The sequence below is a fragment of the Bombina bombina genome, chromosome 4 (assembly GCF_027579735.1).
Source record: "Bombina bombina isolate aBomBom1 chromosome 4, aBomBom1.pri, whole genome shotgun sequence".
In the NCBI taxonomy this organism is placed as follows: Eukaryota; Metazoa; Chordata; class Amphibia; order Anura; family Bombinatoridae; genus Bombina; species Bombina bombina.
Window position 1 is genome coordinate 761,543,537 of NC_069502.1, and position 13,177 is coordinate 761,556,713.

Genomic DNA, 13,177 nt, shown 5'->3' on the forward strand with positions numbered 1-13,177 from the left:
TTGAGCTCACACACGTGAAGTTACCTAGGAGTAAGCACTGATTGGCTAAAAGGCAAGTCTATCAAAAGAAATTAAATAAGGGGGCAGTCTGCAGATTCTTAGATACAAGGTACTCACAGAGGTAAAAAGTGTATTAAAGGGACATTATACACTCATTTTTTCTTTGCATAAATGTTTTGTAGATAATCTATTTATATAGCCCATAAAGTTTTTTTTTTCATTAATGTATAGTTTTGCTTATTTTTAAATAACATTGCTCTGATTTTCAGACTCCTAACCAAGCCCCAAAGTTTTATGTGAATACCGTCAGCTACCTACTCCAGCTTGCTCCTATTTGTGTAAAGGGTCTTTTCATATGCAAAAGAAGGGGGAGGGGGGGAGTGTTTTATTTCCCACTTGCAGTGGGCTTTCCAGCTACCTTTTCAACAGAGCCAAAGTGACAGCTTCTAAGTAAGTTTTTAAGCAGTTTTATACTGGATTTTTATATCAGTATCTGTGCATCTTATTCTTTATAGTAGTGTCTATTACATGCAGTTATATGAAAATTAGTGTATACTGTCCCTTTAATATAACAGTGTTGATTATGCAAAACTGGGGAATATTTAATAAAGGGATCATCTATCTTTTAAAACAAAAAAAATCATGTGTTGACTGTCCCTTTAAATCTTGACACTTCAGGTGTACGGATAGAACAAGAATTGTTTTGGAAGTTACAAATAAGCTTTGCAGTTGACCTGTGCAACAAGGTTTTTCCTCCAGCTGGTAGGTGAAAATAAACTGACTTTGAATTGTAAATATTCTCTTGTAATACAACTGTCTTGTGGAATGAGGGAAACTCTAACAATAAACTTTAAAGAGCTTGAATATATCACTGAACATATAACAATAATATCAGAGATGAAGTATTATTTAGTAGTGGTACCATAACTGTACTGAAAGAAAACCACTGGATTTATAATCTGCATTGTAGTTGAGAGCAAAACAGCAAAGCACTATGGGGTAAATTTGGAAAAGCAAATGGTGCCACTGCTCCGCTATGTCATCAACTGCAAGGCTACTCTTTTGCACTGGTTTGTAAACCTGTCATGTTACAGACCAGAATTTGAGAATATCTGAACTAGAGCACAGGTGAAATAATCAGCTTATTAGTAGACATGGTAGTTTTACTTGCTCTCACATAAGATCATCCTGAAAATCTGGCCTGTTAGGGAGGCCTGAAAACAGGTTTGACATCCTGTGCCTCTACTGCCATAGATGTAACCACACCAGTAATGCACATAGACAATCACAATAGATCAAAGGGACAATGTACTGTAAAGATTTTCACCCATTTAGGACGCGATCCGATATAGGTCGTAGTTTTCGGCGCAAGCGAGAGAACCCGCGCCGCCCGTAATTTCACCTCGCAACTCGACCTATCCAATATACTGCGCCGTCAGATGCTAAACTGGCGTAAGTAGCAAAAACCGGCGATCAACTAAAATGTGCGCAAATACACATTTTAGTCGTCGCAAGTACTTACGCCAGTATTTTGTTTACGTAAAGTCTCAATAAAGTGTAGTTTTATGCAAATTAGCCTACGAATCGTAAAAAACAACGGCCAGTTCTAAAAGATGCGAGACGTAATTACGCCATTCAAAATTCATACATAAACCCATGCGCAGCGGCCATTTTCTTTAGTGTGTTTGGTTGGTTCTTGGAGCTACAGCACACTACAGTGAGTAGAGATTAGTGGTAAGAGTAGTGAGAGAGGAGCATTTCATTAAGTTAGTTAGGTCGGATTTTTGGATTGTTAAGCCTGTACATTTACTAACACTTTTTTTTTACATATTGCACACATTTTGCATACACACATATACAAAATACACAACACTTTTTTTTTCTAACACCTCACACATTTTATTTATCTTTTACAGTGTGATAGGCTGAGTGTTTGGTTGTGATTGTGTGTGATTGAAGTGAGTGTGAGTGTGTGAGTGTGTGTAGTTTGAGGATGGCAGGGAGAGCTAGGGCGGGGGGGAGGAGGGAAGGGGAGAGAGGATTATGGACAGGAGGAGCAGCAGGGTCCCCGTCAGGGAGTGAGTGGAGTGGGGAGAGGGAGAGCTAGAAGGGAGGATGGGAATGGGGCTGCCCCAAGGCCAGGCACACTCAGAAGAGGGATAGAGGGTGAACATGGGGATAGAAGGGGGGAGGAGGGAGAGGATAGGGAGGAACCCACACTAGGGACATCCCAGGGAGGGAGCCAGGCGGCCCAGGACAAGGAGCGCATGAGGTGCCCCAACTTCACTTTTGCCGAAAACCTTGCGCTAGTCCAGGCCGTCATGGAGAACCACACTGCCCTCTTTGGCCAAGAGAAGGGCAAAGGAGTTGCCCGAAGGTGTAGGGATGCATGGCTGAGGGTCGAGGAGGCAGTCAATAGCGTGGCCCAGCAGAGGAGGAATGTGGAAGGGCTCAAGAAAAGGTGGAATGACTGCAAGAGGCGGGTGAAGGAGAAAATGGGCCAAGAAGCCATGTACCAGAGGGGAACAGGCGGTGGTCCTCCCCAGGAGGCGGAATATAATGAGTGGCAGGAGATCATTCGCAGGTCCCTGAGCGTCACAGCAGTCCGTGGACTTCCAGGGGCTCGTGACTCAGGGACTGCAACATCAGCACAGCATGCTGGTGAGTAACATCCCACACACCAGTATTATATGTATTTGAGATATAACATCCTTTAATGTCACACATTCATGTACACAATGAGGAGCATGGTATTTGGCCTACTAACAAAAACATCTACAATTAGATATCACATTAAAGGGACAATAAACCAAAGCTTTTTATGTCATTATTCAGATAGAGAATACAGTTTTAAACAACATCCCAATTTACTTCTATTATCTAATTTGCTTCATTATTTTGTTATTCTTTGTTTATTAAATATCAATGCACATGGGTGAGCCAATCACATGAGGCATTGATGTGCAGCCACCAATCAGCAGCTTCTGAGCCTATCTAGATATGCTTTTCAGCTAAGAATATCAAGAGAATGAAGCAAATTAGCTAATGGAAGTAAATTACAAAGTTTTTTAAAATTGCATGCTCTAGCTGAATCATGAAAGAATCAAAATGTGTTTAATGCCCATTTAATGCTACTTAACACATTGAAATTCAGGATATGAGGTGGAATAGTTAAATACTAACATGTCTCGGAGTAACACAGGCCACAAGTCACATGTAGAGTTTTCAGTAAATGGACACTATAGCCATCGCAATACTTTTAGCTCAAGAAAGCACGTTATGTGCCTACATCAGGCTAAAGGAAATTGTGTGACCATAGTGTCACTTAAAGAACACATTTTCTCCATCACTGACATGTACACAGAACTATTGTATGAAAAACATACATGTATACTTTGCATATTCAAATCCCTCATATCACAAATCACAATGTGCACATGCATGTTATAGAGTTTGACATGAGAATGAGCATAGGCCCTAGCATGTATCAATGTAAATTGTATGCCCACATGGATAAATATATGATTGTACTAATACCTCTCATCATTTGACTCCTCCACAGAACCTCCTGTCACCAGGGTGCAAACGGGCATGCCTCCACCACAACCACCAGGCCAGAGAATGGCTCCACCACTACCACCAGGCCAGAGAATCCCTCAACATTATGCTCCCAGGCATGAGGTGGGTTGGATTGCCTCTGTTGAGGACCCATACGTCATGCCACCAAGTTTTGAAGAGGAGCCCTGGTTAGGAGCCCTGGCCGGAGGACTATTCTTTTTGTTATGAGGGGCAGCCAAGGCATCCCCAAAGGGTAGATGTCTTTACCCCCCCCCCCCCTCACAATATCAGGCCAGTCAGTACTTTTACCACCAGGACATACAAACTGGTCAGGCTGAGTGGTCGCACACCAGTCGTCAATGGGACTACCAGTCCACCCGGAGAGCTCCACCATCCGCTTCCCTTGGAAGAGCTCCAGCATATGAAGAGGAGCATATAGCTGTGGTAGTTCCTCCTGAGGCACCAGCCATCATTGTTCCTCCTGAGGCACCAGCCATCATTGTTCCTCCTGAGGCACCAGCCATCATTGTTCCTCCTGAGGCACCAGCCATCATTGTTCCTCCTAAGGTACCAGCCATCATTGTTCCTCCTGAAGCAACAGCTGACATTGTTCCAGATGCAACAGCAGCTAGAGGTGAACCTGCACCTAGAATCCTTGCTGGTGAACAGCCTTTAGATCCTCTGACTTCTGCCCTGGGCGACGAATACATTGCCCTCCAGAGGAGGCAAACATCAGCCTGCGAGAGGCTCACATCAACCTGCGAGAGAATGCAGAGAGACCAACGCAGGTTTTACAGGAGCCAACAGACTTTACTATAAGCGTTCCATTGAGCTGCAACGGGACATGGCAGCATCTTTAAGTGGTATCGTCCAGAACCAATCTCAGATGCTGAGAGTTATTTCGGATATGCAGATGCAGACTGACAACAGATGGCGGGAACAAAACCAACTGTTGGGTGTGTTGGTGGAGCATTTCACACACCAGCAGGACACTGCCTCCAGCCTCTCATCTGTGGCCAGCACTCCTGCAGAATCCTCTGAATCCACACAACCCAGGAGAGGCAAGAGACCCACTCCAGGCACCTCAGCCCCCTCATCTAAGAAGCCTAAAAAAAAAAAATATTGTTATATTTCATCCTATATCTTGTCCTCTGTTATTTACCATATAATTGTCATCCACATCCATGTGAGGGGTGTTTTAGTACAAGCTGCAGCAGGGGCAGCACCATCACCATGGACCTCAGCAGCAACTATAGAATCAGCATGTGTAGACAGAACAACAGGGGATTGTAGGGCTTCCAGCACCCCTTGTGCCCCATGATGACCCCTTGTGCCCCATGATGCACCCCTTTGTGATTGGTTTGACAAACTTGCAGGGGCAGGAATAATAAATGTTTTGAAGAGGTTAACTATTTGTGATCAAGCTGCTGATATTTATGTTGTTAAGCATGCACTTGTTAGGCCTTCAGAGAGTTACGTTGGTTTCTAAGTCAGTGCAAGGGTTGCTGCGCCTTCAATTTGTGTCGAGATGAGAATGGAGTAGATTTTCTGAAATCTGCGCGCGTAAGTCCTTACGCCGTATATTGGATACCAAACTGCGCGTATTTTGTATGTCAGTCTATGGGCCAAAAAACGACGGGCGAAGGCAGAAATATACGCGCGTAACTTCTAAGTTAATTTTTAAGTGCTTTAAGTATTGGCCTTAATGAACAGAGAGCATAGTAAGAAGGAAGTCTACTCTCCTTGCAAGATCAGCCCTTTTTAATGTGTTTAAGAGCTATTTAATTTAGAAAAATAACCCCAAAAGAGAAACACATTAAGTGGAAACCTATTTTCAAGTACAGCGTCCCTTTACATTCCATATAGGAAGCAGCCAGTTATGTAACACTGCGTAAATGAAAAGAACAAAGGGAACAAAACAAAACAGCACAGAGTCTTCAAATAATACAATTTGAAAATAATAATTATGCGTAACTTAAAGGACCACTCAATGCAGTAAAATTGCATAATTAACAAGTGTATAATAAAAAGAAAATAATTTAACGCCTACTCTGAATTTCAAAAAGCAGTAGATTTTTTTTCTGACAAATTTATTTTTTTCTCCCATTTTCCAGCCCCCTGTATCATGTGACAGACATCAGCCAATCAAAGACTAGTATACATATACCCTGTGAGCTTGTGCACATGCTCAGTAGGATCTTGTTCCCCAGAAAGTGTGTATATAAAAAGACTGAGCAAAATTTGAAGAAAATAGGAAAGTGTCTTAAAACTGCTGCTCTATCTGAATCATAAAAGTTTATTTTGACTTGAGTTTTCCTTTAAAGGAATATTAAACAGTGCTCCTTTGTTAAAAACAAATATGTTAAATCAAAGTAAACCTAAAAAGGAACAGATTGTATATAAAAAATGCAAACAACTTACTCGCTTTCTTGCATAATGAGCAATAAAGGGATAAATCTTTTAGCTCTCTGGGCTGATGAGATTCTATAAGAATGCTCACCTGTGCTTCTATTTCCCTGGTGGAATTATCTAAAGCCACTTTTTAACCTGAAACCATAGGAATATACTGCATTTTCGTATGGGAAAGAGATGCATACATTACAAAAGTGCATAATTTAAAAATCATACGGCTAGATTACGAGTTGTGCGTTAAGGAAAAAAGCAACGTTAACAGGTCCTAACGCTGCTTTTTTACGCCCGCTGCTATTACGAGTCTTTCAGGTTTAGGGGCACCGCACACTTCTTTGACCTTACCGCAAAACGACTTACGAAACTTTGTAAACCCTTTTTTCTATGGGACTTCCATAGCGCCGGTATTACGAGTCTGTCCTGGGAGGCCAAAAAGTGAGCGGTACACCCTCTACCTCCAAGATCCGTAACGCATTCTAAAGTCAGTAGTAAACTACCTATTAACCCCTAAACCGAGGCCCTCCCGCATCGCAAACACTATAATAAAAAATGTAACCCCTAATCTGCCGCTACGGACATCGCCGCCACTAGAATAAACATATTAACCCCTAAACCGCCGCACTCCTGCCTTGCAAACACTGGTTAAATATTATTAACCCCTAATCTGCCGCCCCTAACATCACCGCCACCTACATTATACTTATTAACCCCTAATCTGCCATCCCCAACGTCGCCGCCACTATGTTAAATGTATTAACCCCTATATCTAAGTCTAACCCTAACCATAACACCCCCTAATTTAAATATAATTTAAATAAATCTAAATAAAATTACTATAATTAACTAAATAATTCCTATTTAAAACTAAATACTTACCTATAAAATAAACCCTAAGATAGCTACTATATAACTAATAGTTACATTGTAGCTAGCTTAGGGTTTATTTTTATTTTACAGGCAAGTTTGTATTTATTTTAACTAGGTAGAATCGTTATTAAATAGTTATTAACTATTTAATAACTACCTATCTAAAATAAATACACATTGACCTGTAAAATAAAACCTAACCTAAATTACAATAACACCTAACACTACAATTAAATAAATTAAATTAAATTAGCTAAATTACAAAAACAAACAAACACTAAATTACAGAAAATAAAAAACAAATTACAGATTTTTAAACTAATTACGCCTAATCTAATAGCCCTATCAAAATAAAAAAAGCCCCCCCAAAATAAAAAAAACCCTAGCCTAAACTAAACTATCAATAGCCCTTAAAAGGGCCTTTTGCGGGGCATTGCCCCAAAGTAATCAGCTCTTTTACCCGTAACAAAAATACAAACAACCCCCCCAACAGTAAAACCCACCACCCACACAACCAACCCCCCAAATAAAATACTAACTAAAAAAACCTAAGCGCCCCATTGCCCTGAAAAGGGCATTTGGATGGGCATTGCCCTCAAAAGGGCACTTAGCTCTTTTGCAGGCCCAAAAAAAAATCCAAATCCTAACACTAACCACCGAAGATTCACTTACCGGGAGAAGTCTTCATCCAAGCGGCAGAAGTGGTCCTCCAGACGGGCAAAAGTGGTCTTCCAGATGGGCAGAAGTCTTCATCCAGACGGCATCTTCTATCTTCATCCTTCTGGCTCGAAGCGGTCCATCTTCAAGACATCCGTCGCGGAGCATCCTCTTCAAACGACGGACTAACGACGAATGAAGGTACCTTTAAATGACGTCATCCAAGATGGCGTCCCTTAGATTCCGATTGGCTAATAGAATTCGCCAATCGGAATTAGGGGTTAATAAGAATAATGTAGGTGGCGGCGATGTCGGGGGCGGCAGATTAGGGGTTAATAAGTGTAAGATTAGGGGTGTTTAGACTCGGGGTTCATGTTAGGGTGTTAGGTGTAAACATAACTTTAGTTTCCCCATAGAAATCAATGGGGCTGCGTTACTGAGATTTACGCTGCTTTTTGGCAGGTGTTAGACTTTTTCTTAGCCGGCTCTCCCCATTGATGTCTATGGGGAAATCGTGCACAAGCACGTACGACCAGCTCACCGCTGAGCACAATTTTGCTCTACGCTCACTTCTTGCCTTTTAACGCCGGGTTTGTAAAAACCCGTAATACCAGCGCTGTAGGAAAGTGAGCGGTGAGAAAAAACTGCTTGTTAGCACCGCATAGCTCCTAACGCAAAACTCGTAATCTGGTCGATAGAAAACAAATAATTGTACCATTCACGTAAAAATACGCAGGAATAAATTGTATTGTTAAGTTGCATCAAAAATTGTAACAAAATTCTTCACCAAAAATATTTCATATTTTATCAAAAATGTAAAATTTGTATGCAAACTACACAGGAAAAAATCATATTAAATATACACATTTAAGTAAACTGGATGTGCAAAAACAACATAGAAATTGGTACTTATAAGTACAAAATACAAAGTGTAATTGTTGCTTTGTGAAAAATGGAATGAACATGAGAATTCCATGGGCGCGTATGAAATTGTCTCACTTAAAGGGACATGAAACTTAATTTTTTCTTTCATGATTAAGAAAGAACATACAATTGTAAACAACTTTCTAATTTACTTCTATTATCTCATTTGTTTCATTCTCTTGATATACTTTGCTGAAAAGCATATCTAAATAGGCTCAGTAGCTGCTGATTGGTTGCTGCACATAGATGCCTCATGTGATAGGCTCATTCATGTGCATTGCTATTTCTTCAACAAAGGATATTTAAAGAATAAGATAATATAAGTAAATTGGAATGTTGTTTAAAATTGTATTCTCTACTTGAATCATGAAAGAAAATGGTTGGGTTTAGCGTCCCTTTAAATCCCAGCATAATTCTTTAAAGATTTTGCACTGCAGATCACTGCAGACCGTTTTTGCTCGCTAGTTAGAAGATTGCAAATTTTTCTCAAAACACTCAAAATACTTATAACATTAAAGGGACATTGTACACTAGATTTTTCTTTGCATAAATGTTTTGTAGATGATCCATTTATATAGCCCATCTGGGAGAGTTTTTGTAAAAATGTAAAGTTTTGCTTATTTTAAATAACATTGTGCTGATTTTCAGACTCCTAACCAAGCCCCAATGTTTTAGATGTATACTGATGTCTACAGATTCCTGCTTGTATAATGGATCTTTTCATATGCAGGGGGGGGGGGGGGGTCTGCTCCTCTTGCTTTCTCAGCCTTTTTTTAGTGGGTGTCCCAGCCTAACCACATCAACAGTGCTAAACTAAGAGCTTCTAAATAAGTTTTTAAAAGGTTTTATAATGGATTTTATATTAGTATCGGTGCATATTCTTCTTTCTAGTAGTGTCTATTACATGAAAATTGGCATATACCGTCCCTTTAATAGAAAAACACATTCATACGAAAATAGAAGAAATTATAAGAAGTTATATGCAGAAAGCAGCATAATGTGGTTTATATTGGTTGCAGTATTTAATTTGTAAAGTGCGCCATTTAATTTTTAAAATGTGCCCCCCTGCTCACTGCTAACTTTGCTTTATGGAGCGGTGTCCATTTCCAGCGAGCTTCTTTACTTTATAAAGGAGCCATCTCGCTACTCTCAGGGACTGCCTCTAATTTCACCATAGCAGCCCCTGCAAGGGTCAGTGTGAAAACCAAATCTGATCTGGAGAGCTTTAAAGAATGGCCCTCTAAGAAATTCTCTGTGTAACCCTGCCCCCAGTGTGATATGGGAGCTGACATCTTTGAAATTTAGGTTATATTCTGACTGATCTAGGCATGAGCAAGTCTGATTCCCTGTCATCTAGTCTAGTCACTTTATAGCAGTAGAAGGCACTGATGTAAAATAGTTTGTGACCCCCCCTAAAGATAACTCAGTAGTAAACAATAGTAATGCTTTTGAGTATGGATAAATAGATAGATGGATCTGCTATCTATACCAATTAAAGGCTCCCCTGCATTAGGATTGTAAACATTCTGCACTTACTTATGTAAAGAATGGCTGCTATGGGCCACCCTTAGGGTTGCCAGCTGTGCTCCATAAAAATACCGGATGACCTATAGGTGACTGGACATGGGACATAGCTGGGTTCACAAAATGTCCCCACAAAAGCTCAACCTTAGTCCCCACCCTTGAACCCACCACATATATTTTTCACCCCTTGGTTGCCAGTAACACATGTACATAGTTGTGATGTGACTCCCTTGGCTGACAGAAGTTTGCCTGTAACAAATATAATAGAAAATGCACAGTATAACTATTTTTGAGCAATGTTTCTAATGCATAAAGGCATATAAGGCCCTTTACATTTAGTTTACAGGGGTCTTTAAGTGTCCAGTATTTTAGTACAGATTGTACTGGACAGTCTGCTAAAATACTGGACACCCTATTTGTATGGTTCAGATCAACTATAATTAATATACAATTGATACAGACATAAAGGCTTCTAAATGTGGGGACTCTACTAATAAATAATAAGAGACCTAGCACCTTTAGTTTCTTAGCTACACTGCACAATTATATATGCTAATTAGTATGGCTGGTAACCCCAGAGGTAATCACATGACATGATCCTGAGGCACAGCCATAGCTCTGTAGATATTACCAGACCAAAGCAGTTTATGTCCTTTTAATAATCTATTCCCAACATATAAGCACAGGAAACTCAGGATTTATAATGGGAGTTTTGTTAGAACTTAAAGGGATAGTATAGTCAAAATTAAACTTTCATGATTCAGATAGAGCATGCAATTTTAAGCAACTTTCTAATTTACTACTATTATAATTTTTTCTTTGTTCTCTTGGTATCTTTATTTGAAAAAGCAAGAATGTAAGCATTGGAGCCGGCCAATTTTTGGTTCAGCACCTGGGTATCATGATTGGTGTCTAAATGTAGCCAACCAATCAGCAAGGTCTACCCAGGTGCTGAGCCAAAAATGGACTGGCTCCTAAGCTTACATTCAAATAAAGATATCAAGAGAACGAAGAAAAATTGATATTAGGAATAAATTAGAAAGTTGCATGCTCTATTTCAATCATGAAAGTTTCATTTTGACTAGACTATTCCTTTAAAGGGACAGTAAACACCTTGCAATTACAAGACATTTCTGTTACCGTCCTACAGAATAACATATCAGCCAAGTGTAAACATTTGTTTAACAAAATTAAAATCTTGTTTACTGCAATTGGTTTTCAATAGAAAAACTGCACCCAACACTCGCCTTATTTGGAGGAGCCAAATAAGTTTGAGTTGGCAGACAACAAGGCTAATCATTGCCATTAAGTTAGTATAAAGTGAATTGTTTTGCAGTTGTTATATATTAAAGCCAATAAGGAAAAGATTTGATGCAGTTAGCTCTGAAATGTCAGCAGGATGCATTTCCAATTCAATGTACAATTTTCAGAGCTAAATTACATGAAAAGGTGCAAAATAAATAATGAGTATATTACAAAGTTGTTTTATTATGCACAATTAAACATCTTATATTAAAGCTACACTAATAACATAACAAAAGGCTAATCTGACAGCAATGGTATAATGTGATGCCTGGTTGTCATGGTGACAGCCTTAGAGGAGTGGCTCATGTGATGCAGCAGTTATGTCACAAAACCAACTGACAACACAAAGCCACCACCCTCATAACTGCTGCTCACTTTACTAGAGATGCCAGACTGATCCTGCTGAGCTTCGGTAATCACTGACATGTAAATATTAGTGATCTAATATCTTTATGTCACAGCTAGGACATTACATTACAGCTTGTGGTTTACAACCACAGCTCTGTATATGTGCTGGTATGAAGAACAGTGACTACCTCCAACACAATGCAAATTGTATCCTGTGGGAGCTGCAGGTATGAACACCAATTACTACAGGTAGTATTACCCAGATAACCCCAACTCAGTAATTGAATAATACTAAATCACATTTATACACATTGTAAAATAATACTGATAAATAACAGAAGTAATAGCTAAAACTTTGTAGCTTCCTATGGACACCAGTACTCTGAGACAAAACATAGCATACAAACTGTACATAATAATGATCAATATTATCTTCACACCTTTATTTAAAAATACATATAATGTAATAAATATTTTAACTGTTAAAATATTTTTTAATCATATTATAGAATGATAAGTATTATAGCCATAACTGTAGGACACCAATGACTTTCTGTACTTCCTCTACATATCTTTATAAGACTTGCAGCTGGCAGTAACGGCTTTAAACCAGCTTTAAGGATAGTTAGAATTACTGAATCATTAGTCTGCAAATGCTCTAAAGCAAGAATTTCTAGCAAAGTCCTAGAATATAAACCCCACGGAATGGGTCTGCAATTTATATGCTGCAAACTCATTGGTGCTGGGACCCTCATTAAACACTGTACTGTAAAGTGCTGCATCTGATGCAGCTGTTTTTCTGCTTGATCCGGATGAAGAAAAAGCAACTGCCGATCTGAAATAAATTGAGATCAGACTGATGCGCATCTGGCCAGCAGTATACGTGCTGATGGCAAATGTCCTCAAACTGCAAATTGACTGGTCCTGGGACCTTCATTATACACTGTACTGTAAGGTGCTGCATCTAAAGCAGCTGTTTGTTCTGCTTGACCCGGATGAAGAAAAGGCAACTGCTGATCTGAAATAAATGAGCATCTGGCCATCAGTATACGCGCTGATGGGAGATAGCCTCACGCTGCAAACTCACTAGTGCTGGGACCCTGATGAAGAAAAGACAACTGTCGATCTGAAAGAAATTCAGATCAGACTGATGCGCATATGGTCTGCAGTATACGGCTTAAGGTAGATGTCCTTCAAGGATTTTTATATTATTAAACTGTAAGTATGTAAGGTAAGATTTTCTGAGATTAACAAGTTTGTAAGCTGTTACAGAAGCATTAGTTATTTTGTTGTGAAGAGCTTATTTCCCAGCAGCAATGCCTGAACCAGCAAGCCAGCGCCTAAGAAGGGCTCCAAGAAAACCGTAACAAGTATCATTTCATAAAGAGTTAACTCTTTTTTTTCAGCTTTTAGAAACTATTGTCTAATCACCTCTGGAGCCAGACTGCTAATTGATAAGATGAACTTGTAAACTTGTTATCTTAAGTACTGTAATCCTATTGTGGCCTGTCAAAGGACAGTGCTCTCTATCTAAATGTGTGATGGGGGATTTTGTGCTTCCCCCCCTCTCCCCCTGGGAGTGCCC